This window comes from Canis lupus, unplaced genomic scaffold (genome assembly GCF_011100685.1).
Source record: "Canis lupus familiaris isolate Mischka breed German Shepherd unplaced genomic scaffold, alternate assembly UU_Cfam_GSD_1.0 chrUn_S983H1149, whole genome shotgun sequence".
Classification (NCBI taxonomy): domain Eukaryota; kingdom Metazoa; phylum Chordata; class Mammalia; order Carnivora; family Canidae; genus Canis; species Canis lupus.
The window spans coordinates 23,201-30,949 of record NW_023331952.1 but is presented as its reverse complement, the minus strand read 5'-3'; the positions used below and the strand labels follow the sequence as shown (position 1 = coordinate 30,949).

The 7,749-nt window shown below is 47.4% G+C and overlaps 1 pseudogene; it reads left to right on the top strand.

Moving 5' to 3' along the window:
* The first annotated feature begins 4,833 nt into the window (after positions 1–4,833).
* LOC119869151 lies at positions 4,834–7,181 on the top strand (annotated as a pseudogene).
* Positions 7,182–7,749: the final 568 nt, after the last annotated feature.

Genomic DNA, 7,749 nt, shown 5'->3' with positions numbered 1-7,749 from the left:
TCCTGATTTTTTTAATATTTATTATAAAGCCATGGTCACTAAAACAGTAGAGTACTGGCACAGAAGCAAAGAGAACAATGGAATAAGGAATTCAGACACAAATCCAAGCATATATGGTCAACAATATTTGACAAGCGAGTCAAGAATGCTCAATGAAGAATTGTCTCTTCAATAAATGATGTTGCAGCAAATGGATACTCACATGTAAAAGAATGAAACTGGGCCCATAGCTTACACCACTCACAACATTAACTCAAAATTAAATAAATGCTTAACTGTGAGACCTGAAACCATGAAACTCCTAGAAGTAAAACACAGGATAAAAGCTCCTTGACACTGGTCTTGGTAATTATATTTTGGAAATCACACTAAAATGTAACCAAAAAATAAAAAATAGACAAGTGGGAATACATCAAACTAAAAAGTTTCTTCACACCTGAGGAAGCCATCAACTAATTGAAAAGACAACCTACAGAACAGAGAAAAAATATTCACAAACCATATATCTGATAAGGGATTAATAGCCAAACCAAATAAATAATGCACATAACTCTATGGCAGAAAAATCACCCAATTTAAAAATGAGCAAAAAACCTAATAACCATTTTTCAAAAAAAGATACACAGATAGGCAACAGGTATATGAAAAGATGTTCAACACTTCTAGTCATTAGGGAAATACAAATTAAAACTACAATGAGATACCACCTCATGCCTGTTAGAATGGCCATCATCCAAAAGACAAAAGATAACAAATGCTGGTATGGATGTAGAGGAAAGCGAACCCTTGTGCACTCTTGGGGGCGGTGTGTGTTGTAAACTGGTACAGCCACTGTGGAAAACAGAATGAAGGCTCCTCAAAAATTAAAAATAGAACTAGTTACAGTCCATTTCTGGGAATGTATCCAAAGGAATTGAAAACACAAGAAAAGATAAATGAACCTCCCGATACACAGCAGCATTATTATAATAGCAGAAACAGGGAAACAATCGAAGTGTCCAATGATGGAGGAATGGTTAGAGCAGTTGTGGCATATATGGTTGACTCCTGAACAACGAGGTGTGATCCTCCACATAGTTGAAAATCTGCATATAAAATTTGACTTTCCAAAATTAAGAGGCAGACTCTTAATAGCTTACCGTTGACTGGAAGCCTTACTAATAGCATAAACAGTCAACTAATACATACTTTGTTTACGCATTATATATTGTATTCTCACAATTAGGTAAACTAAAGAAAGGAAGGCGCTATGATGTATACCTTAAACCTCATTCAGTGATGTATGTCAACTATCTCTCAATAAAAGTGAAAAGAGATGAAAAGATACAATTGTCACTTGCTTTTTTGAAATATTTGCAGTAGCCTCCTACTGACTCCTCTTTCCTGAAGGACCCTAGAGGTCCAAGTTGGGAGTCATGAATCCAGTGAGGGAGGGGGGGAATGTGCTTCCCCCCGCCACTATCAGAGTCTTTAGTATCACCCAAGAATCTTCTATTTCTCCATTAGTCCTAGTTTCCAAGGCAAAATTTCCATAGTGATCACCACCACAGCTCCCCACCTTGCAGAGTCTACCCCTGTATACTCCATCACTCCTCTGTTACCACAGATAAATTGTTTGGGTTCCTAGCAGAGGCCATTCTCTACTCATATACTGGGTCACATCCTCTCTGGCTATTCAACAACTCCATCTCTCCAGAAAATCCCCCCTCTTGCATCACGCACACTATCCTTTTATTCTCCACACCTCTTCCACAAGTCTAGAGAAACATGTTGGTAAACTCTCTTGGCCCCATTTCATGTAAGAGCCACCACCTCATTTCTCAGTTTTCCTAAATGAAGTCTTAGAGGTTGATGAAAATTATAACTTTCCAATTTTCTCTTGAGCTCCCTCCAATCAAGCTTTCTCCTCTTGCTAAGATAAGATCCACAATTACTTCATAACATTGTATCCGAAGTCAATTCGCAGTCCTCATCTTGGTCTATCAGCAATATGTGACAGTTAACCAGGTTTTCCACTATCTGAAACACTGAGAACTTGCCTTTCAAGACAGTAAATTTTCTGAATTTCCTTCCTTCTTTCCTCATTGTTCCTTTCTTCATCTCTGCTGGTTCTTCCTTTGACCTTGTTTCTAGATCTTTGATCTTCTATCTTCATTACTTTAGAGAACTCTTCTAGTTGCAGGATTTAAGTGTCATCTCTATGCTGATGTCTCACCAATCTGTATCTCCAGCCTGAACCTCTTCCTTGAACTCCAGATTCAATATCTAATTCTCTATTAGACTTTTTTTCTGGGCAGCCCAGGTGGCTCAGCGGTTTAGCACCACCTTCAGCCCAGGGTGTGATCCTGGAGCCCCGGGATCAAGTCCCATATCGGGCTCCCTGCATGGAGCTAGCTTCTCCCTCTGCCTATGTCTCTGCCTGCCTCTCTCTCTCTCTCTCTTCTCTGTCTCTCTCTCTCTCACACACACACAAAATAAAATCTTTAAAAATATATATTTAAAAAATACATTTTCCTGAATATCTAACTGGCATCTCCAATGTAATACAACCAGGAATGATCTTCTGAGCTTTTCCTTCAAACATTCAAACATAAGTTTTTCTTAGAGACTCCTAAGGTCTTAGCAGACAGATTGTGAACCTTGGTTGCATGTTATAGTCACATGGGGGGCCTGAGTTCCACCTCCCAATGATTGTAACCCAATTGGTCATGGCATCCAGAGTGTTAGAAGCTCTCTATGTAGCTTCTCCAAAGAAGCCAAGATTGAGGACTGTAGCTCTGGATGGGTTGCTTCTTCCTTTAACCTCAAATCCTATTATTTTTCCCCATAAACACTCTCCTCCAGCCACACTGGTCCCCTTGCTATTGCTCAACTCACCAAATATGCTCCCCTTTCAATTCCTTCTTTGTGCCTGGAACACTTTTACCTAAAATAGCCTTAAGATTTATTTCCTTATCTTTTCAAGTCTTTGCTTTAAATCACTGTGTCATTGAGATCTACTATGACCACCCTATTTAAGTTTGCAAAGTTCTCTGCCAACCACATCATTTCCCCATTACCCTTACCAGGACATTTTTTTTTTCCTTCAGCATTATGCCCTTCAAAAAGATGTAATTTACTCATTTATTATAGGTTCAGTCTCTCCCCAGTTAGGAAGCAGACTCTGAGAGCAGAGGAATATCTGCATCTTTGCTTACTGTGGGATCTCAGATCATGCATGATATATAGCAGGTACTCAAAAAACGAGCACTAGTGACATTCCTTTTTCTAATATGAAATTTTCTCCTTTCTCATTTTCATCAAATTCTTGGTTCTGTTTAAGAGTTAGACCTATTTGCTGGTATCCCAAAACAACCCTACTTAATAGTTCATCCACTTCTAATTTTTTTCCAAAGGCTTATCTTTCCTTACATTTCCTTAATTATGAGCTTCTCCTTAGGGTTTAGTATTTGACCCTTTATCCTTATTTATATTTACACTTAACAACCTCTCTCCTTTGAAAAGAGGAGACTTCATTTTTCAGACTTCAGCTAGAATGGAAAATTTAAAGTGGTGCCGCCATGTCAAAGTTTTAGTTAAGAACACTGGACCTTCCTCTCACCCAGGTAAAGTCCAGTACAGTATCAAAGCTTCAATTATTTATGTCAATAAATCCAAATTTGTTTCTCTAATGCACTGTTCTCTTATTAGTGTCAAAAAAAGTAATGATCTCCTCCCTCCCTCCTGCTCCCCCCCCACACTCTATATCTTATAAGTCAAGATAAAAATTCAGGAGTATTACTTAAAACATCCCTTTTCCCTTTCTCCCAAAACTCAGCCAAGCGTTTCTTTATTCTACTTATTAAATTTTTATTATGACCTATCTCTTCCATGTCATTTCTGTTCATGATAATCTCTTACCTTTCCTCTTAAAGCCTCCCAACTGAAACCATTATTTCCCTACTTTCCCCTTCAATACATTCTACACACTGCCAAAGTATAAACATTTAAAGACCTTTAAAATTCATGCAATTGCATTAAAATCCTTAAATGGCTTTCGTATTATTTAGTATAATAATCCTTACCATGGTTAAGCTAATACTCAACAATCTCTATGCTTCTCTTGCACATAAGCTCAAACTATCACAGTTTCTTTAATAAATCAAGATTACTTTCCTCTCACTCATTTTAATGCCTTACCACAGTCCATTTCTTCTGTTTGGAACCTCCCATTTATGTTCACTTAGCTATTCAAATTCATTCTATCACATCCTTTTAAAAGTTAATGAGATTCATATAGTCAATGGACAAAGGACTAGACAACACAGTGAAAGAAAAGGACAGTATTTTCAACAAATGATAATGTAAAACTGGACACCACATGCAAAAATACTGAGTCCAGACACAGACTTCACATCCTTCACAAATATAAACTCAGATCACAGTTCTAAATATAAAATGCAGAATTATAAAACCTCTGCAAGATAATGTAGGAGAAAATGCAGGTGAACTTGGGTATGGCTATGATTTTGATCCAACACCAGGGCATAATCCATGAAAGAAATAACTGATACACTGGACTCCATTAAAATTTTCGGTTCTGCAAACAGCAATGTCAAGAGAATAAGAAGACAAAGCACAGAGTTGGAGAAAATATTTACAAAAGAACCATCTAATAAAGAACTGTTATCCAGAATCTATATAGGGAGCGGAGGGACGGCCGTCGGAGCCGCCGAGGCCAAGTGCTGCCTGGCTGGGCCTACAAAGGGGATGTCAGGCCTCCAAAAGGAGCGCAGTGGAAGCGAGGGCCTCCCTGAGCCGCTGCTGTGACGGCCAGTGAGCGAGCCGCGGAGGATGTCCACCACCAGGACGGTCGCGCCCGCGGGGATCCCGGGGAACCCGCGGGAGGTCTCCAACCCCGCCAAGCCTGGCCGCAAGACCAAGCAGCTGCAGTACGCGCAGAACGTGGTGGTAAAGACGCCCTGGAATCACCAGCTCGCCTGGCCCTTCTACCAGCCCGTGGATGCAATCAAGCTAACCTTGCCCGATTACCATAAAATCATAAACACCCGATGGCTATGGGGACTATTCAGAAGAGACTAGAAAATAATTATTACTGGAGCGCCAGCGAATGCGTGCAGGACTTCCACACCATGTTTACAAATTGTTACATTTACAACAAGCCCACAGATGACACAGTGCTAACGGCCCAAGCCTTAGAGAAAATTTTTCTGCAGAGAGTGGCCCAGGTGCCCCAGGACGAAGTTGAATTATTACCCCCTGCTCCGAAGGGCAAAGGCCGGAACGCGGCGCAGGAACCCGGAGTGCAGGTGGGCAGCAAGTGGTGGCCGTGTCCTCTGTCTCCCCAGCAACCCCCTTCCAGAGCGTCCCCCCACTGTCTCCAGACGCCTGTCATTGCTGCCCCCCTCTGCCAACCATTACCGCAAACATCGGTTCCCTGCGCCCCCGCCGCCGCCCCACCCCCTCCCTCGACGCCCATCATCCATCCCTGTGGTCCCTCCCACAGCGCCTGTCGTCAAGGAAAAGGGTGCAAAGCGGAAAGCAGCCACCACGACGCCCACTCCATCCGCGAGCCGGAGCGAATCGCCGCCGCCATCGTCAGACCCCAAGCAGGCCGAGGTGGGGGCTCGGCGAGAGAGTGGGGGCCGCCCCATCGCACCGCCCTGGAAGGGTCTAGAGGACGGCGAGGTGCCTCAGCATGCGGGCCGGAAGGGCGAGCTGCCGAGCACTCGCGGCACTGTGACAGCGTCCTCGAGGACAGGCCGTGCAAGAAGCGTGCGGCCTGCGCCTGGCCCTTCTCCAGCCGGTGGACGCCGAGGCCCTGGAGCTGCACGACTACCACGACGTCACCGAGCACCCGATGGACCTCAGCACTGTCAAGAAGACGGACAGTCGCGAGTGCCCAGACGCGCAGGGCTTCGCTGCTGACACCCGGTTCATGTTCTCCAGCTGTTACCAGTACAACCCCCAGGCCACAAGGTGGTGGCCGTGGCCAGGAAGCTGCGGCCGTGTTTGAGGTGCGGTTTGCTAAGATGCGGCTGAGCCGCAGCCCCCGTGGAGCAGGGGCCCGAGAGCGCCCGCAGCAGCGAGGAGAGCGGAGGAGAGGAGGAGGAGGAGGAGGAGGAGGAGGAGGAGGAGGAGGAGGAGGAGGAGAGGAGGGAGGAGGAGGAGGAGGAGGAGGAGGAGGGAGGAGGAGGAGAGGAGCGGGCCCGGCTGGCGGAGCTGCAGGAGCAGCTGAAGGCTGTGCACGAGCAGCTCGCCGCCCTGTCGCGGGCCCGGGAACAAGCCAGAGAGGAAGAAGGAGCCGAAGGGAAAGGAGGAGAAGGAGGAGGACGCGGACGAAGACGAGGACACGGAGAGGCACAAGGCCAAGTCTGAGGACGAGAAGGCCAAGGGGGCCCCGCCGCCAAGCAGGCCCAACCGAAGAGGGCTCCCGCCGAGAAGGCCGGCAGCGCAGCCAGGCCAGCAGGCAGCCGAAGCAGGGCGGCAAGCAGGCATCGGCCTCGACGACCCGGAGAGGAGGAGCAAGGCCTGCCCGTGAGCTAGGCCGAGGGCGCCAGCTCAGCCTAGACCCCGGCTGCCCGGGGACACGGGGCTGCGGGGTCCACTTCATCCAGTCCCGGAGCCCTCGCTCAGGGACCCAGGCCTGAGCAGAGAGAGATTGACTTTGAGCCTCTGAAACCCACCACTGTGCGGGAGCAAGCGTTGTTGACAGGAAAAGCCAAGGGAGCCTTTCTCCACGAGCGGGAAGAAGCAGGCGGCCAAGTCCAAGGAGGAGTTAGCTCAGGAAAGGAAGGAGTCGGAGACGCGCGGCAGGACGTCCGTGGGCAGCTGAACAACAACGAGAAGCCTGCCAAGGAGGAGAAAGCGGGCTCTGCGCCCTCGGGAGGGCCGCCCGGCTCAGCAGCAGCAGCTCCTCGGTCCGGGAGCAGCAGTTCGGCGGATCCAGCTCCACTGCAGCGACTCAGACTGAGCGCTGGACTCGCACATCAGGACAAAACCAGCGAAGTCGCACCCGCCGGAACTCTGCAGTGTCCCTTGCTCTGGTTGATCTGCTGCTCTGGTTCCGCGCCTGCAGGTTTTCTTTAAAACTCAGTGTTACGGAATCCAGGGATCCCGGGTGGCGCAGCGGTTTGGCGCCTGCCTCTGGCCCAGGGCGCGATCCTGGAGCCCCGGGATCGAGTCCCACGTCGGGCTCCCGGTGCATGGAGCCTGCTTCTCCCTCTGCCTGTGTCTCTGCTCTCTCTCTCTCTCTCTCTGTGACTATCATAAATAAATAAAAATTAAAAAAGATAAATAAACTCAGTGTTATGGAATCTTCCAGTTTTGGCTTTAATAGGTCTAAGATCTTTCTCGTGTGTATGTGAGGCTTTATGAGAAGGTGTGAACCCGCATAAAGCCTTCCCTTCCTTACTGAGTTGAGTTGCTTGGAGACGGCAACTTCAAACGCTGACCTGATGACCGTAGAAAACCATGTCAGATGTGATCTGAAGTTTCTTGCAAAGCCCCTTTCTTATGCCCAAGCTGGTCTGTAGCTCCAGAAAGCATTGTTTGAAAGGAAGTTTCTCTGAGATGGTACTGCACCGAAGGCTGTCAGCTTTGCAAACAGGCGATGTCTCTGTCCCCCCAGCTCAGCCCGCGGCTGGGGTCACCTCTTGCTGCAGGGTGGGGGGACTGTGGAGGTGCTGCGGGCTCCAGTCCGGGCTTCTGCAGGGGTGGGGAGAGGCGGGTGGGCACCGAGGGAGGGGC